Raw genomic sequence first — 21,381 nt, 5'->3', positions numbered from 1 at the left:
CTCCTCTATCAATAGAATTCTCCAGGCAAGAATACTGGAGCAGGTTCCCACGTCCTTCTATATCCAATTGAATACTTGCTTGCTTGCTAAGTTGCTTCAGTCATGTCCGACTCTGTGCGACCCCATAGACAGCAGCCCACCAGGCTCCCCTGTCCCTGGGATTCTCCAGGCAAGAACACTGGAGTGGGTTGCCATTTCCTTCTCCAATACATGAAAGTGAAAAGTGAAAGTGAAGTTGCTCAGTCGTGTCTGACTCTTAGCAACCCCATGGACTGTAGCCCACCAGGCTCCTCCGTCCATGGGATTTTCCAGGCAAGAGTACTGGAGTCGGGTGCCATCGCCTTCTCCAAATTGAATACTACTTCACTATAAGTAAGAATGAAATAATGCCTTTTGCAGCAACATGGATGGATCTAGAGATTATTATACTAAGCAGAGTAAGTCAGAAAGAGAAAGACAAATGCTATATGCTAACAGTTGCATGTGAAATCTAAAATATGACACGAATGAACTTTCTATGAAACAGAAGCAGAAAGAGACTCACAGACTCATGGACATAGAGAACAGACTCGTGGTTGCCAAGCAGTGGAGTGGGGGTAGGGGTAGGCATTGGGAGTTTGGGATTAGCAGATGCAAACAATTACATATAGAGTGGATAAACAACAAGGTCCTACTGTAACGCATAGGAAACTGTACTCATTATCCTATAATAAACCATAATGGAAAAGAACATGAAAAAGAATATACATCAATATTTATAACTGAATCTCTCTGCTGTACAGCAGAAATTAAGACCACATTGTAAATCAACTATTCTTCAATAAAATTTAAAAAAATAAACAAACCTTTAGGTGGAAAGAGTTCTTTCTATATTTTCTATACTTTACAACAAACGTATACTCCTTAAAATAAGAAACAAAAACTTATTTAAAATCTCATCCTATTTTGTATAACCATAATCCCAGGAATTCAACATATCCACATTTCTCTTGCTTTCTCCTTCTTGTCTCTGTAGGATTCAATCTTAAATAGGGAACATAGATTGTGTCTGCACTTATTCCTGTTGCTTGAGAATAATAAACCTCAAGCCATCCACATTTCCATACAGTAACTTGGCAATAACACTGCTCTTTAACAATTTGACTGATTGGATAAATATTTTGACAGCACCTACTATGTGCCAAGCAGCACTCTACGTGTTTGTTAAATCTGACAATGTGGTATTGAGTGCTCCCACCAAAGGAGAATGCAGAGATCATGAAAATAAGTGATTAGGAGACACAATAGCTATAGGTGTGAGTCTAGTGACTACAAAAGTGACTGTCATCTCCAGTAAATTTGACTCTTATTGTGATAGTGAAAGTGACTAAGTGGGCAGTAACGAGGACCCTGTACACCCTAGTTGTGTGTGTTAGTCTCTCCGTCGGGTCCAACACTTTGCAACCCCATGGACTGTAGACACCCAGGCTCCTCTGTCTATGGAATTCTCCAGGAAGAATACTGGAATGGGTAGCCATTCCCTTCTCCAGGGGGGATCTTCCCAACCCAGGGATCTAACCGAGGTCTCCTGCACTGCAAGCAGATTCCTTACTGTCTGAGCCACCAGGGAAGCCCACCTATCCAGCTGGGGTCTGTAGTTGTTGACTGTGTGGCAGTGAAAGTAGCTGAGTGATAATGATGCTGAAAACAACTGAAAGGGTGACAGCTGAGCACACATTCCAATTGCTACACTGCACAGGAACTGTTAGAAGTTTGTGGGCACAGAGAGGGGAGGCCGCATACTGCACAGTGACTGTAGAAGATGATGAACTGGATGGTAGCAACAATGCAAACGACAGTTTTGCCCAGTAGATTGAATTTATGATTAAAAAGGTGATGGGAGTGGGTCCAACAATGACATCCTTCAGAACGACTGAATTTTGACACTGGGGATAGAACAGCTGTAACCGAAGAGGGAACTCGGCCTTGTACTGAGACAACTAGATTCGAGCAGCATGACTGGCAGAAAGAAAAATCTGCTGCCTGTCAGTGACAGAATGACATTGTGGGGTTCAGTGGGCCGGCATCGATGTGACTTAATTTATCTGACACTGTTTGGATATGATTTCATCTGTCCAGCTGGCACCCCACTCCAGTACTCTCGCCTGGAGAATCCCATGGATGGAGGAGCCTGGTGGGCTGCAGTCCATGGGGTTGCTAAGAGTCGACCACGACTGAGCGACTTCACGTTCATGCATTGGAGAAGGCAATGGCAACGCACTCCAGTGTTCTTGCCTGGAGAATCCCAGGGACGGGGGAGCCTGGTGGGCTGCCGTCTATGGGGTCGCACAGAGTCGAACACGACTGAAGCGACTTAGCAGCAGCGGTTTGGGTATGATTTCATCTGTCCGGTTGTGTGAAGGTGGCAAGAGGAGCCCCCAACTGGAATGCATAGGGTGCGACAGCATGTTAACAGAAAAAGAGAGCAAAAGCAAAGTTACCACTTCACCCCCAAACCCATGCATCCTAAAATGGCCTCTTAACGTCCGAGCCAAGCTTCTCCACCAACGACGAGGCGTTTGGGGACGCGGCTCGGGTCACGTCTCTGTCTTGCAAGTGAACCTGTCGTCCTTGGAAAAGTGGAAAGAAACCTTTGGTGCCTAATTCTCTCTGTGCTTTGAAATGAGAGAACCTTAGCGCGGCCTCACCCAGGCTGGTGGAAACCTGTTAGAATTTCCTCAGAGAGTGTGGAGAGGGGGGCGAGGGGTCAAGGGTCAGAGGTCGGAGAAGTAGTTAGCAACCGGCGGGTCCGAGCGTGTTTGTATTGGTAGAGAGCCCGCGCGCGCGCGCGACGCAGGCCACGCCCCCCGTAAGGCCCGCCCCTCCCTCAGCACGTGACTGTGGCGCGCGAGGCAGGCCGGGCCGCCCCCTCCCCCTCTTCATACGCCTTTAGCGCCGGCCTCAAGATGGCCGCCCTCTGGCGTCTCTGGCGCTGTTGAATGGAGAAAGCTTTATTGTTCCCTTCGGGTAGGAGTGTTCGTGTCCTCTATGGCGCTGTCAATAAAGAACGGCAGTTTGAATCGGTCCTGAACAGGTAACCATAGAAACGGGGCCGGGACTCCGCGTTGGAGACCCCTTTTGCCGCTGAGGGCCGGGAGGCTCCCCAAACGAGGGGCGCGCAGAGACCCTTCGGCCTGGCGGAGCCCGCTGCGCCCTGCTGAGTGTCCCAGCCGCCTGTTCCCGCCCCGGGGGGAACTTGGAACTCCCCTACCGCACCCCCGGAGCGGCCCACACTCCTGAGCGCAGGCTCCGCTCTCGTCTCCGGCCGAGGGGTTTGCCCCGGGTTCCCGGCCGGAATGCTCGGCCGGGCCTAGTCCCCGCTTGGGGCCCGGCCTCCGCCGGGGACTTGCCCTCGCCCCGCATCGCCGACTGCTCGGCGTGATCCGAGGCCTCCTCGCAGCTGCTCCTCGCACTTTTCCCCCCCGCCCCCCCTAAAATCCCTACCCTTCTCCGGGCCTCGGCAAACTGTGCCCTTGGCCCAAAGCCGCCGCTCCCCTCCCTTCCCTTTTTATTTTTTTGTCTGCCGGGGGCTAAGAAGGTTTTACTTTTTTCTTTTTTACTGGTTGAGGGAGAAAGTATTTCGCATAACTTGTGACAGTTAACAGGAAATCAAATTCCGGTGTCCATCAGTGAAGTTTTCTTGGAACACAGCCGTGTTCGTGGTTTCTATATTTGTCCATGGCCGCTTTCTTCGTGCAAGAGCGAATTTGAGTAGTTGCAAGACTTAAATCTGATGCCTCTGATGCTTTGATCCCCAAAGCCGACGCTGTCTTTGGCCTTTTCGCAGCAGTGTGGCAGGACCAGCTGTAGACACAAGTAGGCTGGGTTAGTGTTGTCCTTCAGGCTTCAGGGACTCCTCAGGCCCCTTCCCACCCGAGTGGGAAACTCGAATTACAACTGCCCTGTGCACCCCAGAGGTCTGTAGTTAACCACACACTCTGGCTCCCATTACTTCTGGTTTTATTGGTTTATTATTCAAAATGGAATTGTTTCCCCTCCTTTGAATAATAGTATCATCTACTGAGCACCTGCAGCAAGCCAGGTACTTATTTATATTAATGCACAGCGCTTTTGCGCCAGCAGCTTTTGTCCCTCCATGTGTCCGTTTTGCGTGGGTTGAAAGCCCAGGTTCTGAGAGGTTAAGCTGTTTTAGAGCCTCATAGATTACGGGTCTGGCAAGTTGCTCCCGGATGCCACCTGCCTGGGGACCCATCTCCTTCTGTTTAGATTTTATTCTTTTAGATCTGTCAACCTGGCACTATTGGTTCTTCCTTGGAATGGAAGCCAAATCTTTGTATGGTTTGTGGATTTTAATTACAACCTCAAAATGAAAATTTCCTCTTACTTGGCTAAATCATCAAACTTCTGCTGCACCCCCACTTTCTAATTTAGACTTGGTTCTTTTATAGGAGTTGTTCCCAAACCCAACTATTCATCACTAGTTTAACTAACAAGTAGACTCAGAGTACCCAATGTTTGTATGCATGCATTAGTTAAGCATTCAGTATTTGTGGAGTGCCTACAAAATACTAGCAATGATTCAGACTCCTGGAAATAGAAATACAATGGTGAACAAGATCAATATCATCTCTGCCCTTCTGTGGAAATAAATTCTGTAGAGGCTTGGACAGATGGCATAAAGGTAATCAAAGATAATTTCATATACAGCTGTCATAGCATCTTTATAGTCAAATTAGTAGTTAATTTTTATTGACTGATTCCTGTGTGCCAAGGACTGTGTTATGTGCTTTATTTCCATAGCCTGTCATTTACTCCTCACACCAACACTATGGCATAGGTTGTATTGATAGTCCTATTTTAAAGATGAGGAAACAGAGTCAGAAGAGATGTCCAAGGTTACATAGCTAATGCCTAAGGGAGCTGGGATCTGAACCTAAACTGATCACACTAACCACCCTACATTACCCATCTGTTTATTAAATCTTTCCTACTGCTTGGGAGGTCTTCAAGGGCAGGTACCACACCTTGCTTGTTTTTACATCAGCTGCTAGCCAGTGCCCACAACCTGGCATTTGGTAAATATTAAATAAACGCAGGTCATTCATTGAGCAAATATTTGCGTGTCTGCTGTTTACCAGACAGCACTGTGACTGGGATTACCAGGATGAAACATGGACTTAAAACCAGTGTCTTAACACAGTAAAAGAATAGCCCAGGCGTTCCGGGTTGCGGCAGCTGCTGTAAAGGAAACGAAGCCGTGCTGACTTGGGAGACCGCCTGTCCCCGGAGGTCTCTCTTCTGGGTAGTTTAGGCTGAAACTTGTGCAGTGACTAGGATCCAGTTCAGAAGAAGGGAAAGGGGAAGGAGTTGAGGAGGAAGAACTTTTCAGCAGTTCAAGCACTGTGAGACGGCACCAACTTGGAGAGCACAGGGCTGAAAGAAGCCGGTGACTGTGCTGTGTCTCACAGTCCTATGCTCTGAGTCCTGGCCCTGTTCCCAGCGTTACTGCTGAAAAAGGGGCCTCTCTTGGGCCAGTTACAAGTCATCATCTTATCTGATACATGTGGATAATGGATAATGGTACCAGAGGACTCTTGTGTGTGTTTTGTTACACATGTTGCTGAATTCCAGTTAGAGCAGCCAAGTTTGGCCCCAAATGGAAACTTACTTAAAATGCTGGAAAGTGAAAGTGTTAGTGGCTCAGTCCTGTCCAACTCTCTGTAACCCCATGGGCTGTACTCCACTGGCCCTTCTATCCATGGAATTCTCCAGGCAAGAATACTGGAGTGGTTAGCCATTCCCTTCTCCAGGGGATCTTCCCGACCCAGGGATCAAACCTGGGTCTCCTGCATTGCAGGCAGATTCTTTACAGTCTGAGCCACCAGAGAAGCTCACTCAAAGTGCTAAATAATAACAAAAATTCAGAAGTGCATTACAGTTGAATTTGAGGGTGTGTTTGTGCATGGGTGTATGTGTGTATGGTTTTATCTTTGGGGGAGGGGACAGGTCTCATTTTTTTCTTTATGTTAAGAGGGGAACATTTCCAAATCGGATTTAATTTTTTTAATAAAGTTGCACAAGTGTCTGTAGAGTGTATTTCATCGTTTTGGTGTTTTAAGCTTGAAAATATTTGCATTCCTTCATTCTAAGAAAATGATAGGCTTCTTCTAGTTGGTAGTAATTTTAGAATTTGTTTGCAAATGATTTGGGGTTTCCTGTAAAAGTTTTCAAAATAATGTTGCATCCTATAAGCAGAATGTTGAATGCTTTAAAGCAGGTAGACTTTTTGCACAGGTAAAGACACATGATGATGTTTGGGCTCATAAACAGGAAAATTTACAGAGGCAGTAATAAATCAAGCAGAGTATATAGGAAGATCAGCAATGTCAAGTTTTACTTTTACTTTTACTCTCTCCAGTAAGCATACTGCATAAGTCACCAGAAGATGTGATCCAGCCCAGCAAATGGAGCAGGGAACCCAACAGAGAGTGGCATGTTAATGCAGTGTTAACCAGCAAGCCCTGAATTAAATTGCTATTTTAGGTTTGGGTGGGACCTTCGCATTTAAACTCTTGCAGTTTTACTCTGTGATTTGGGTCTGTTGGGTTTCAGTAAAGAGTAGGTGGTAACACTATTTGAAGGATAATATAAAACTGCAGGAAAAGCCAGGGCATACCAGTTTGTTTTTCATTCTATTTTATTTCAGTTCAAAGCATCATTGCAGACAGGCAGTACAGGGAACCACGCCACACTTGGGCAGTCCTCACCTGCTTTTGGAGATTGAGGAAGACTGAGTATAACCGAAGTGTGGCTTGTTTTCTTGGACTATCTGTCTGCAAAGATGCTTTGAACTGAAATAAAATAGATTGAAAAACAAATTGGTGTGCCCCGTTGCCTCGTTCTGAGTATTTACATTACCCTTCTGGAGCACTGCCTGTGCCAGCACCCTGGGGGAGGCGGTGACCCTTCAGCCTCTTTCAACTCTTCAAGAGCGTGAGCTCTTTGATTTTCACGAGGAAATTGAATTGGGATATGTGGTTTTTCTGGATCTCCAATAGCCTGCCTTCTAAAGCCATCATCCTAATAACGTGGAGAAAGCAAGCTATAACCACAGAGAGGAAAGAATTAAATATTAAGGGCATTTAAATTCAGAGATGAAGTTGTCACTTCCTTTAAGTTGTGCAGTGGGTGCGGTATTTCATTCACACAGAGTGCAGTTTTAAGACTCCTACAGCTCTCAGGGAGAGAAGGGTAGGGAAAGAAAACTATCTTTCCTAACATTGCCCTGATGGTGTTATGTAACTGCATATCCTCAAAATCATGACATCAAGTATTTCATTTCCATAGATAAAGTAAATATGTTACTGCTGATCCGCATCAACTTGTTAATCTGGGGTCAGGTTGCAGGGGACCTATGAAGCCTTTGAATTTGCCTGCAGACTTGTGTAAATGCCATTTTTAATTCTGGGAAAAGAGCCCGTTACAGGCATAGCGCGGAGATACGGCGGGTTCAGTTCTAGACCATTGCAATAAAGTGAGTCACGTATATTGTTTGATTTCTCAGTTTCTCAATTTTGATTTCTTAATTTCTCAAACATGACATGTAAAAGCTATGTTCACACTATACTAGTCTATTAAGTGTATAATAGCATTATGTCTAAAAAAACAATGTACATACCTTAATTTTTAAAAAAACTTTGTTAAAAAATGCTAACCATCATCTGACAATGCGTGATTACCACAAACCTTCAATTTGTAAAAAATGCATTGTCTTTGAACCACAATAAAATGAGGTATGCTTGTACTTTAGTCAGATCTCAGAGGGGTGGGTCCTAGACCCCTCCAACGGTACAGAGCCGACAATGAACATATAATACACCACTGAACTGAAACAGCGAGGAGAGTCCCCCTAAAACCAGTACTTTCTGTTTTTCTTTGCCCTTGACCTCAAAGATGGAAAAGTATCTTTTCTGGCTTTGTTTCCTGTCTAAACCGGTTGAGCATAGTTGAATGTTTGTGCAGAAGCCTTTACCCAGCGAAGTGCTTCAGAGATGCTTTAGAGACCCTTGCTGTTGTTTCATGCGAGGCTGGTGAGTGGGGACATGTTGTCTCGGCTGCCTGGTAAGCAGATAAAACAGTCATTTCTTCCAATAGGTGAAGGGAAGAGCATAGAAGCCCAGTACTTTGGCTCTAGGCATCAACTTTCTGCAGATAGAGTCAGTTTCTCAGGGTTAGAGAGCAGGGATAAAGGGGAGAGAGGAGAAGGGTAGATTCAGAGAGGCAGCACGGGGGAGAGGGTGCTGCCCTGCGTTTGTCCTGGGGCCCCTCTGTGACAGCAGAGCTGCTCTCTGAAACCAGACTCATCTCAGACTTTGTGGCTCAGACGGTAAAGCGTCTGCCTGCAGTATGGGAGACCCGGGTTCGATTCCTGGATTGGGAAGATCCCCTGGAGAAGGAAATGGCAATCCACTCCAGCACTCTTGCCTGGAAAATCCCATGGATGGAGGAGCCTGATAGGCTACAGTCCATGGGGTCGCAAACAGTCGGACACGACTGAGCGACTTCACTTTCATCTTTCACTTTTCATCTCAGACTTTAGCTAGTGTTAGGACCTCTGAAAAAGTCAGTTTGTAGACATGTTTTCTGGTTTTATTAGTACCCAAAGCGGGGTGGGGAACAGGGAAGAAGGGAAGACCTTTTACATCTTTATGTTCTGTGTGTGCATGCTCAGTCGTGATGACTGCGACCCCATGGACTGCAGCCGGCCAGGCTCCTCTGTCCGTGGGGTTCTCCAGGCCTGAATGCTGGAGTGGGTTGCCATTTCCTCCTCCAGGGGATCTTCCCGACCCGGAGATCAAACCCGCATCTCCTGCATTGGCAGGTGGATTCTTTTACCACTGAGCCTCCTGGGAAAGCCCATCTGTATGTTAGGATATATATTTATTTAATGGGACCTTAGTAGAAAACAGTTTAAACCAGAGTTTGGCCCATGTAGCGTTTACCAATTAGTTGCTTACTTTTAAACATCAGAGATTTTACGTCTGTGACCCCTGAAGGTGTTTGCATGAGTGACCTCTGCTGTAACTAGAATCTGATTCTGGGACATACCATAGAATATGTTTTGTGAAGGAAAAGACCCAGGAATGTTGAGGGAGATGAGAAACAAAGGATCACAAGGCTAAATAGCTTTTTAGGCTCCAAATACTGGTTGGTTGACTTTTTAAAAAATATAAAATCATAAGTGAACAGTATATGGTTCTGTTTCTGACTTTGAGAAAATTTTACTACAGGTAATCTAACTCTCCAGTTCCACCTGTTTCCCATCTTGCTAGGACTGTGGCCTGACAGTTGGGTCTGTCTTCTTGACTTCCTTCCAGCAGCAGTGAACTTGCCATTCTTCTTTCATCTGCCACTTCTCTTGGGCTCCTCGTCTCCATGGATAGCGCCACAGTGTTGCCAGAGGTAGAAACCCGCGAGTTGTCCAGTGTTCTTCCTCTTCTCTTCAACTCTCCATCCCCTTCTACTCCCCATCCACAAATGGCACCCACTTATTTAGACTACAAGCCCATTGAAGTCCCCTTTCTCTTTTGGCCAAAGCTACTGTACTTGCTTGTCTTGAATTACTGCCACAACAGTCTTCTAGCTGGCTGGCCAACTTCCCAGCTTTGTTTCTCTGCAGTCTATTTGTACACTGTTGCTCGTGATCTTTATAAAGCACAGATCTGAACATGTTACTCTCCAGGCTAATCCTCTGCACGGTTCCTTGGCATGGCTTGGGCTGCCCTCAAACCCTGGCTGTGCCTGTCTCAAGCCTCAACTCTTAGCACTGTCTCCACTCACCTCTCACCCTTCTACTTGAGCATCAGTCATTAACACTCAGTGGGCCATGCTCTGGGGCTTTGGGGCTGTTCGTTCACTCCGATTTCTCTGGTCACATTATTAACCAGGCAAGTAGCAATGCTGTTATCTGTACTGACTATTAGATTGCTGAATGTTTTAGTTTTCTATATGGTTTCTTTTGTCCTTCAAATATACACTATTTGAGAAGGCAATGGCACCCCATTCCAGTACTCTTGCCTGGAAAATCCCATGGACGGAGGAGCCTGGAAGGCTGCAGTCCATGGGGTCGCTGAGGGTCAGACACAACTGAGCAACTTCACTTTCACTTTTCACTTTCATGCATTGGAGAAGGAAATGGCAACCCACTCCAGTGTTCTTGCCTGGAGAATCCCAGGGACGGGGGAGTCTGGTGGGCTGCCGTCTGTGGGGTCACATAGAGTCGGACATGACTAAAGTGATTTAGCAGCAGTAGCAGCAGTCAAACAGTGTCCCAAAGTCCCTTGATATAATTATTTTGTCTATGTGGTTATGCCACCAACTTGATAATCAGACTGCTTTTTGTTTTAAAATTTAAGAATTGCCTTTTAAAATTTAATTTTGTCTTTTTAACTATGAAAACCATGTACATGGTTCCAAAATCAGAACTATGTAACAAGGGACATTAACTGAAGTTTTTATTTCATGCCTGACCCTTCTTTTCTTTTTCTCTTAAGTCTTGCTGCCAGAGTTTTTGGGGTTCTGTCAATCTGATAGGTAAGAAATAATATTTCAGTATACTTTTAATTTGTTTTCTCCTTTTTGGAGTTCGGAATATCTGCCCAGTGTCTGTGGTATAAGTTACAAAGATATTTTTTCCGGTTTGTCACGTGCCTGACTTTTACATATGTTGTGTTATTGCTGTAAAGTTTGGCATCTTTATATAGTGCTAATTATCAGCCCTACAGTGTATTACTTAAGATTTTGAGTCAGAGTTAGGAAGTTTGCACCACTCTCAATTTATGAGGAATTCATTAATGTTTTCTTCTAGAAAAATATATGGTTTCACCTTTTTTAAAAAAACATCTAAGAGTCTGATCCATTTGGAATTTATCTTGGCATTTGGTTTGAGGAAGGATCGAGTCCTATATTCTTTCCAATGGCCAGCCAATTTATTGTAACACTGCTTGTTAGAGGCTCTTATCCTTTCTTCACTGGTTTGAGATGCTGTCTTAAGCAGATACTACTAAACTCTTATGTGCATTTGGGTTTCCTACCGGATTTCCTGTTTTGTTCCATTAGTTTGATTGTCAATTAATAGGCCATTACAAGACTATCTCAATTTTAGTGGCTTGTAATTTGTTTTGCTATCTGGAGGGATTAGTTTTTCCTTTTCAGAGTTTTCCTGGCTGTTTTGCTTGTTTATTCTGCCATATGAGCTTCATAATAAGTTTGTCTAATTTCCAGATGAAACACTTGGTGGTATTTTTATTGAGATTATGTTTTAATTTATAAAGTAGCTTAGGGAATACTGCCATCTTTATGAGGTTGAAATTTTCTATCTAAGGATCATGGTCCATCTTTCTATTTCCTCAAGACTAATTTTGTGATTTTTCAAGAGTATTTTGTTTTTGCTTATATAAATTTTGTTTGCTTCTTGCTCAGTTTATTATACTTTTCATTCTTTAAAAAAAAATTCATTTTAGAATCCCTCCAGAACTTCTCAGAGAAGTTGTATACACCCACATACTCAAAAAATTTTGCATATAATTTCTGATGGTTCATAGATACCCTCCTCCAAAAGCCGATCTGATTATATTGTCCCCTCAGAATCCCTCCTCTTCTCTCTCTTTCCCACTCTCAGTACTTAGCTCTGTGTCCTACATACTGTAGGCAGTCAGTGCATGTTTGTTGAATGGAATGAATAAAGCAGTAAGGGGAAAGGAAAGAGAATAAAAGAGTGGGAAGGAAGCCTGTAAGACCTACTCTAGGGAGGTTTTCCTTCTACAGATGCTAGATGTCCCTAACATTCCAAAAACAAAGATCATGGCATCCGCTCCCATCTCTTCATGGCAAACAGATGAGAAAATAATGGATACAGTGACAGACTTTGTTTTCTTGGGCTCCAAAATCACTGCAGGTGGTGACTGCAGCCATGAAATTAAAAGGTGCTTGCTCCTTGGAAGAAAAGCTATGACCATCCTAGACAGCATATTAAAAAGCAGAGACATTACTTTGCTGACAAAGGTCCTCTAGTCAAAGCTATGGTTTTTCCACTAGTCATGTATGGATGTGAGAATTGGACCATAAAGAAGGCTGAGTGCCAAAGAATTGATGCTTTTGAACTTGTGGTGTTGGAGAAGACTCTTGAGAATCCCTTGGACTGCAAGGAGATCCAACCAGTCTATCCTAAAGGAAATCAACCCTGAATATTCATTGGAAGGACTGATGCTGAATCTGAAGCTTCAATATTTTGGCCACCTGATGTGAAGAACTGACTCATTAGAAAAGACTCTGATGCTAGGAAAGATAGAAGGCAGGAGGAGAACGGGATGACAGAGGATGAGATGGTTGGATGGCATCACTGATTCAATGGACATGAGTTTGAGTAAACTCCGGGAGTTGGTGATGGACAGGGAGGCCTGGCGTGCTGCAGTCCATGGGGTCGCTATGAGTTGGACATGACTGAGCAACTGAACTGAACTCCAGTCTTAATTCACTGGTTCTCATTTTGTTCTCCTCTAACCCCATCCCAGAACTTAAAAAATACAACAAAATACCATGTTGGTGATAAGAGCTTCCGTTTATTGAACAGCTAGAAAGCACCAGGCACTGCGCTAGGTGTTTCACCCAATTATTTCTTGTAATCCTCACAGGAACTAAGCCATAGATACCGTTATCCCAATTTTAAAAATTATGATGGAACTTTCAACCATAAAAGTGAGCTCCCATATACATGTTCACTCATTTTGCACTTGAGAAAACAGATTGTGAAAGGTTAAGTAACTCATGGTTTCAGAGCTAAGGTCAGGCTTAGAACCCAACTCATTTATTTCCTTATTAAGATTGTTTTTTACATTTTCAACTGCAACCAGCCAGGGAAAAGCAGAAGCAGGGGAGACGGTCAAGAGCCACGCTTCTAAACGCCTGCTGGTTGTCATCTAGCCCCTAAATCATGTCCGACTCTTACGACCTGAGGGACTGTAGCCCCACCAGGCTCCTCTGTTTATGGGATTTCCCAGGCAAGAGGACTGGAGTGGGTTGCCATTTTCTTCTCCAGTGGATCTTCCCAACCCACAGATTGAACCCCTGTCTCCTGCGCTGGCAGGTAGATTCTTTACCACTGAGAGCTGATATTGAGGTGGGTTCTTTACCACTTTACATTCTAATTCACATCACAATATTTCACTCAATCCACTGTTTGCCAACAGTAAGCCCCCCCTCCCTCTTTACCGCTTCTCTTATGTTCTCTGCTTTTGCCCTGCCTTCTCTTTATCTGGTCTTATTAGTGCAGTTGATACTAGTTGATTTTTAAAGACCTGTCACTGTTTTGAGTACCTAGCTGCTAGCATGATGTTGGGAACATAGTAAAAACTTATAAATTTAAATAACAGTGAAACTTGCTGTTCTTACTCAGTTAGCCCATACCCAGAAGTTTGGTGCGGTGCTGTAACTTTTGAGTGATGCTCCGAAGCCCCGGCAGTCATTAAATCTGACCACCTAGACACAAGTTGCTCTTCTAGCTGGTACTTATAGCTGCTGTCAGCTGCCCTCAGTTCCAGTCAGATTTAAACCAGAGGGAGATTTTCTAAGGTCAGAGTCCAAGACAGCAGAATAATTGGCCCCTAGAGTTCTGGGTTTTGTTTTTTTTATCCTGGGCAGCAAAATGTTGAGGGTGAAATTTTCCATGTATTTCTTTGAACATTTTTGAGAAAATATTATGGAATCCCATAGGCTCTTTACAAAAGTTAAAGGCAAGAGAGAAGTTACCTTTTCTTTTTTTTTTTTTTGGGTTAGCTCCTTAAGTTAACCCTCTTGTCATAATCCTTGGTGATGAGTGAGAGAAAGATTGAGACGAAAATAATCACCACTTCTTAAAAGACAAGAGAAAAGGCTTATAGCACTGAGAGGAGAGGCAAATGGAGTTCATCTATGAAATAGACACAGAGGTGTCAGGTCACAGGGTGGCCTGAGTAGCGGAATAGGACAGTCTTGCAGGAAGTTAGGGCTCCACAGTCTGCCAGGGTCCAGCCTCAGCAGAGTCCAGGGATACCCTCAGGATGAATGGCGTCAGTGAAAGATGACACAGGGAGACCAAGCTTAGGTGAAGCGGTGTCTGCAGCTTTATTTTCAAAAGGAGCTTTTATACCCTGAGTTACACATTTCCAGAAGTGAAAGATGCAGAGTCATGCAGAGTCAGCTCAACATTCCATCAGTTTTGACCTTTATCGAAACCAGGATTTTTTCTGCATACCTTTCCATTTACAAGGGTCTTATGTTATGTACATTATCTTATGACCTGGAGGCCTAATGACATTTTATGACCCTTTTCTGATAAAGGTTGGTCAACCAGAAAACTTGTTTTCCCTTAAAGTGTTTTTTCTTTATTTTTCCAATCTGTGTCACCCTCAGAAAGTACTAAAGTTACATTCTTATGGAGCAAAGGTGCAGTGGGTTACAACAAAGAAAGAACTTAATTAACGCAAAGGTTTAATGTTGCTAATGCCAAGGCTACTACTTGTTTTTCCTACATTCCAACTATATTAACTAATGCACTCCCAGGCACACAATGGATAAGGGATATGGAGACTTGGCAGCAAGCATTGGCTCAACAATGAAACCCTTCACCAGTACTGTTCTAATAATTTTTCACCCCTTGAAGGGCTCTATGCCCATTAGGACTTTTAGAATGGTTAGGCTTCCCGTGCCTTTCATGGTTGGGAAGTTGTGAACAATTGTGTGCGTTAATTGCAAGAGTATGAATAAACCTGCCAAGCAAGCTAGAATGCCAACAGAGGGGTTAGAATTGAAATACTCCTTTCATGCCGAGGAGACTTATTAACTAGAGCCCTAAGTTGATTTTCTTCAGAGAAAGGTGGTTGGGGATAGCCCCCTGTTAATGTCAGAAGAGTTGATGAAAGGCATAATATAGTAGACAGTAGACAGACTTTGGTTTCAGGGTAGATGCTCGAGCAGGTCCAGGGAGTCCCTCGAGTCCTGATCCGCCTTGCCTGTCAGGTCTCCTCCGCATGACGTTGTCATGGGTGGGATCTCCTGTGCTGGCTCCCAGCACATAGTCTCTTCAGTGTTTCTGCTTCTTAACTACAAAGTAGAAGAAAAGAAGGATCTTAAGCTGAAAGTGGTCTCTCCTTCCCAGCTTTGCCATAAACTCCTTGAGAGCAGGGAGTGTGCTGAACTTCTTACTCCATGTAGTTCCAAGCCAGTTAAGGGCCTTTGGCTGAGCTCAGTAAAGATCTACTGGACAGACAAGCACACACTGTCCACTTACGAGTCCAGGAAATGGGTCTTGGAGCTTCGCTGGGGCGGCATGGGGTTCGCATCCTCCAGTGGCACTTTTACCAGCTATGTGGCCTTGAACAAGTCAGGGGACTAGAGTGATGTGTGTATGGTGCTTCTTCAAATAGCAGGGAATAAGGGCTTCCCTCATGGCTCAGCTGGTAAAGAATCTGCCTGCAATGCAGGAGACCTGGGTTTGGAAGATCCCCTGGAGAAGGGAACAGCTACCCACTCCAGTATTATGGCCTGGAGAATACCATGGGCGCTATAGACCATGGGATCACAGAGTCGGACACGACTGAGCAGCTTTCACTTCACGTAGGCTCTAAATCAAGGTCATCTGTTCTTCCCTAAAAACCACTTCATTTGCTGTCTGTCTGTGCACTGCCTCTGAACAGAGAAGTTACTAAAAAAAAGTAGGAGAAGGACTCAAGGATCAAGAGCTTCCATGCTTTTTAAATTCTCAAGCTTGGGCAATATCCAGTGGAAAAGGTTCTGGCTCCAGAGTCAGACAGCATGGGTTCATTTACTGACTCTCCCTCTCACTGGCTTTGTGATTTGGGGCCAGTCATTTTATCTCTCTAGGCCTCCACTTTCTCAGTTAAAAGGGGAGTTAATAATAGTAACTACCTTGCAGGTTTTGCAAAAATTATATAAGGCCACCCATGCAAAATGCTTGTCACAGTGCCTGGGCTATAATCTTCATAAAATGTTAGCTCCCGTTGTTAGGTTGCTGCCTTAACCCTTCCAAACTACATCAGTCTTTTCCCTTTTCCATCATGTCTTCCTCGTTGCTTTCCACTTATAAAATACGTATCTGAGTCAGAGGAAACAGAAGTGTCTGATTTCTGACATTAGTGAACTGGAAGATCTTGAAACACTTCTCAGGGCCTCAGTTTCTTCATCTACAGATGAGAGAATTGGAGCAGGTGGTTTTAGTTCTTTGTATCTGCTATTAATTTTCAGTAAATTAAGGGCTTTCTGTGAAATCTCTAGGATATCAGTCCAGCATGCTGTTATGAGAGGCCCAACTCTCTCCCTTTCTTAGCTGATTCAGCTGTGAAACTAGCAATGTGATTGTCTATAAATTCTTTTTTAGAAATTATGTAATATTTGACATATAGCATATAGAAGATACTGATAACATGTGATTTATGTAAGTGATGAGGCAAAGTGATTAAAAACAAGTAAATCTGTGAACTGACCACACAACCAAAAACTGTAAAAAGAATATTTGGCAGGTATATTTTTATGCTTCCTTTTAACATTTACTAAATGTTTACAATGTTACGGGAAAGGCTTTCATGTCTGTTGACTCATTAACAGTGACATATTAATGCTCGGGCTTCCCTGGTGGCTCAGATGGTCAAGAATCTGCCTGTAGTCAAGGAGACCTGGGTTCTGTTCCTGGGTTGGGAAGATCCCCTGGAGAAGGGCATAGCTACCCACTCCAGTATTCTTGCCTGGAGGATTCCATGAAATGAGGAGCCTGGCGGTGTATAGTCTATGCTTACAGCTACCCCATGAGATATGACTAATATTATCCCCATTTTACATATGAGGAAACTGAGGCCCAGAGCGTTAAGCAACTGGCCTAAATTTGTATAGCTGGTAAGAGAGACCGGGCTGTAATGAATGCCCTGGGCAAGCTGTCTGTCTTTACAGCCTGTGCATCAAACCTTTGCTGGTAAACACATAGCCTCTGGAGTCACACGGCCTGTTTTGGTGTTCTTTAGCTGCCTGAGCTCTCTTACATTAGATGGGTATCTTTGAATTTGAAATTTGTTCCTGAGTGGTCCAGACTTACTCCCTACTGCAGAAAAGTGTATTCTCATAATCAGATTGGCAAAAAACTCAGAACTCATCCACATTTTCAGATCAAGGTAGAAGCACAGTGACAAAGCCGAGGGTCCTCTGTAACACCTAAGAGATTGGCTGTGAAAGCGCTAAAGTGGTGATTGCTTGTTGAGACTCTGCAGGCTGGGAGGGTCGGCATTAGGTGTAATGCAGTCACAATCCCCAGTCACTCATTAGATGGCCATGTTGCTCGGGAGATTTTGCAGTTTGGCCTGTGAAGAGTCATCCTGGGTGAACTACTGGATCAGAGCAGCATGGCCCAGAAAGGCAGGGGAAAGGCAGATAAGCCTCTCAAAGCCGCCTTCCATTACAATAGGCTTGAAAAAAATCACTTGTTTCTATGAATTAGACAAAAGATAAGAGGACACAAGCAGTTTGTTATGCCGAACAGTTGGATGTTGTATTTTATAGAACATCTCAAAAATAGAGTTTCATTAGAGATTGAGAGAATCTGGAAAAAGAAATTAGTTGAATGTAATAGTTATTATAGGCTTTAAGAAGCAGATGCTAGCAGCCAGTTTTGAGATGTGGAAAACAGCCTTTCTAGCGGTCCTTAGTCTTCTGTGTCTCTGCCTCCTTGAGAGTATGCTGGTGAGGTGGTGGTAGTGATGCGGACAGGGAGGCTGATGCTGGCAGTTAGCCGCTAATTAATTTACTGAGCACCTACTATGTCCTGAGCGTATAATGCTGGTGCTTTAGCTGTGTTAATTCTTTTGATCTTCCAACAGCCCAGTGAGAGAGGTACTGTTATCACCGCTATTTAGTAGATGAGGAAACTATGCTGCATGGAGTTTAGGTGATTTTCCCAAGATCACACAGCTTGTACCTGGGCGTTCAGGCTACACACCTAGGTAGTCTGGCTCTGACTCCAGCCTGTAAGCAGTGAGCTACACTGCTGCTCGTGATCGTCTCCCAGAAAGCGTGCAGCTGAGCGGTGTCGTGTGTCAGGTGATTTAAAGACCCTATGGATGCGTCTTCGCCTTCCTTGTCCATGGACTTGGGCTCAAACCCCACACTAGACATATGTACACTCCTGTGGGCCCTGATTTTACCTCATTTAACTTTGCTTGGTGCATGGTGGTGGTGGTTGTAGTTGTTTAGTTGCTCAGTCGTGTCTGCCTCTTGGCAACCCCGTAGACTATAGCCTGCCGGGCTCCTCCGGCCATGGGATTTCCCAGGCAAGAATACTGGAGTGGGTTGCCATTTCCTTCTCCAGGGGGATCGTCCCAACCCAGGGACTGACCCCATGTCTCCTGCATTGACAGGGGAATTCTTTACCACTGAGCCACCAGGAAAGTCCTGGTACCTGGTAGGAGATAAATAAATATCTAATGAGTGTATAGTGTGTCAGAAATGACACTAGCTTTGAAGCCAGGCAAACATACCTGGGTTTTTTAATTTGCAGATTATAAAAATAGTTTATGTTTTCTGTAGAAAAATTTGAACTACGTGAAGAAGAAAATAAGTCCTCCATAGTGACACTACCTAGGGACAACCGCTGTTAGCATTTTAATGTATTTTCTCTTTTAAATGCATATGTATATATGCATTTACATATATTTTAAAACCACATTGCAATTATACATACAGTTGCATGCTGCTTTTTTTTCTTTTAGTACGTTGAAAGCATTTCACCATGTTATTAAAAATCTTCAAGAGCCTAATTTAAAAAATTTATTTAGATATAATTCACATACCATACAATTTACTGTTTTAAAGTATACAATTCAAAGCCTGTGAAGTATCACCACTTTCTAATTCTAGATCATTTTCATCACTCCAAAAGAACCCCCACACCCATTAGCATTTCCTCCCCAATCCTTCCTCCTCCCAACCTCCAGCAATCTCTTTAACTACTTTCTGTCTCTGTGGATTTGCCTATTCTAGACATTTTATAGAAAAGGGATCGTGCTCTGGCCTCTTGTGTCTGGCTTCTTTAACTTAGCATGTTTTCAAGGTTTTCCCCTGTTTGTAGCACTATGAGTATTCCATTCCTTTTAATGACTGAATAATATTCCACTGTATAACTATACACCATTTTATTTGGTTATCAGTTGGTGGACGTTTGAGTTGTTTCCACTTTTTGGCTGTTATACATACTGCTACAGTGAAAATTAGTGTACAAGTTCTTGTGTAGACATCTATTTTCGTTTCTCTTGGGTATATACCTAGGAGTGGGATTGCTGGGTCATTTGGGAACTCTGTCTCTAACTTTTTGAGGAGCTGTCAAACTGTTGTTCACAGCGGCAGCACTACCGCGCGCTCCTGCCAGCAGCGTGCAGGGTTTGCAGTTGCTTCGTGTCTTCGGCGATGCTTAGCTTTTCTGTTTTATCACAGCATCCCAGCAGGTGCGCAGTGATGTCTCATTGTGGTCTGATTGGCATTTCCTCTGTGACTACTGATGTGGGGCATCTTGTCATGTGCTTATTTGCCATTTTGTATGTCTTCTTTGGAGAGAGAGCTATGCAAATCCTTTGCCCATTTTAAAATTGGCTTATTTGTCCTCTTATTGTTGAGTTGTTATGACTTCTGGATACTTTGTTCCTATATGCTATGTTTATATATTCTGGGTACCAGACCCTTATCAGATATATGATTTGAGAATATTTGTGCCTGTTTTGTGGGTTGTCTTTTTACTTTCATGATCATGCCCTTTGATCCACAGAAGTTTTTAAATTTGATGAAGTCCAATTTACTTTTCCTTTGATTACTTATGCTATCTATAGGTATCATATACAGAGCCTGATTTTTAATGGCTGCATAATATTCCATAGTATCTTTAAAAATCTCATACATCTAAGTTTCTAGTTTCTTTACCATTAAATCTATTGCTCTGCATAAATATTTTATTATGTCTCCAATTGTTAAGTATGTCGTTATAGATAGATTCCTAGAAGTAGGTCTAAAGGAATAAGCATTATAAAAAAAACCTTTTTTCTTCTAATATCATGGGACTCATTCTTTTTTTTAATATAGCTGATTTATATTACAGATATATTCTGTAATATATCCTGGTAAAACATTCCTGGTAAAACATTCCTGGTAAAACATTCAAACAATGCATGTAAAGTATATTCTCCCCAGTCTCCCCAAATTCTCATGTCTCTCTCCAAGGACATTTTTTAGAGCTTTAGATGAGCAGGTTACTTACCAGATTACATCCCTAAAAGATTTTTACCAGTTTAAACTTCCATCAGCACTGTATGGGTACCTGCCTCATTGCTCCTTCCCTCTGTTACGCGTGCAAATATTGTTTTTATCATAATAGGTAACACATATTGAGCATTTACTGTTGACAGGCACTTTGTTAAAACATTTCAGCTGCATTGTCTCATTTCATCTTCACACCAAAACTGTAGAGACGTTGAGGCTCACAGTGATTGAAGTGAGTTGCCCAGGATCACTGATTGAGTGTCCAAGTTAGGCTTCAAACTGAAGTCTAAATCAGAGTCCTTGGTTTAAAACCACTGCTTCCCACTGAAATACTATCATCGCAAAACTTTTCCAAATTTATTGCCCCTAAATAGTCTTAATGTTTTGATTTGCATTTCTTTGTTTATCAGGGTGAACTTTTCTGTTGGGTTGTTAACTGTTTATTTCTTTAGTGAATTATCTGTTTTTCTTTGTCCATTAAGAAATATAAATGTTGAGATTTTTCTTATTTTTGTATCATCTTTCTATTCTAATATTAACTGCTTAGTTTTCACTTCACGTGATATGAAGTGTTTATTTGTTTTAATTTTGCTAATGCTGATTTTCTTGGAAGTTTTCATTTATATGTAGTCAAACCTATTGATCATTTGTAAATTTATTCTGTTTCTTGTATGCATAGAAAGGCCTTCTCCACCCTGACCTTAGTTAAGTATTCATTAATATATCTTTTAAATATCTTAGTCACTTAAAATTTTTTTGTTTTTTGTTTTTTCTTGTTTTCGTTAAGTCACAAACCCACCCTACTACTGCTCTCCCTTTGGCAGTAGATTGGGAAATTTGCAGTTATGTATCCCCTGAGATACTTTTGGGCAGTTCTGTGGCTTGAAAATAATTATTTTCTCATTGTTAGAGCTATCAGTGATTGATATTTAAATCAACATTCGAAGAAAAAAATAGTAAACCAAATAACATACCTACTACTAGCGGCTGCCAGTCTGTCAGATACACAGAAAGCCTCCCCCCGACTGAGGGCCTGTT

The 21,381-nt window shown here is 43.1% G+C and overlaps 1 protein-coding gene across 3 annotated transcripts in view; it reads left to right on the top strand.

The window, feature by feature from the left end:
- Nucleotides 1-2,905: 2,905 nt before the first annotated feature.
- ZBTB40 (zinc finger and BTB domain containing 40) overlaps nucleotides 2,906-21,381 on the top strand; it is a 77,213-nt gene continuing 58,737 nt past the window's right edge. For all 3 annotated transcript variants that reach the window (XM_055574206.1, XM_055574204.1, XM_055574205.1), the window contains exon 1: nucleotides 2,906-3,073. The gene's annotated coding sequence lies outside the window, so the exon portion shown is untranslated. The remainder of the gene's footprint in view (nucleotides 3,074-21,381) is intronic.

The sequence above is a fragment of the Bubalus kerabau genome, chromosome 3 (genome assembly GCF_029407905.1).
Source record: "Bubalus kerabau isolate K-KA32 ecotype Philippines breed swamp buffalo chromosome 3, PCC_UOA_SB_1v2, whole genome shotgun sequence".
NCBI lineage: Eukaryota > Metazoa > Chordata > Mammalia > Artiodactyla > Bovidae > Bubalus > Bubalus kerabau.
This window is presented reverse-complemented; position numbering and strand designations above follow the sequence as displayed.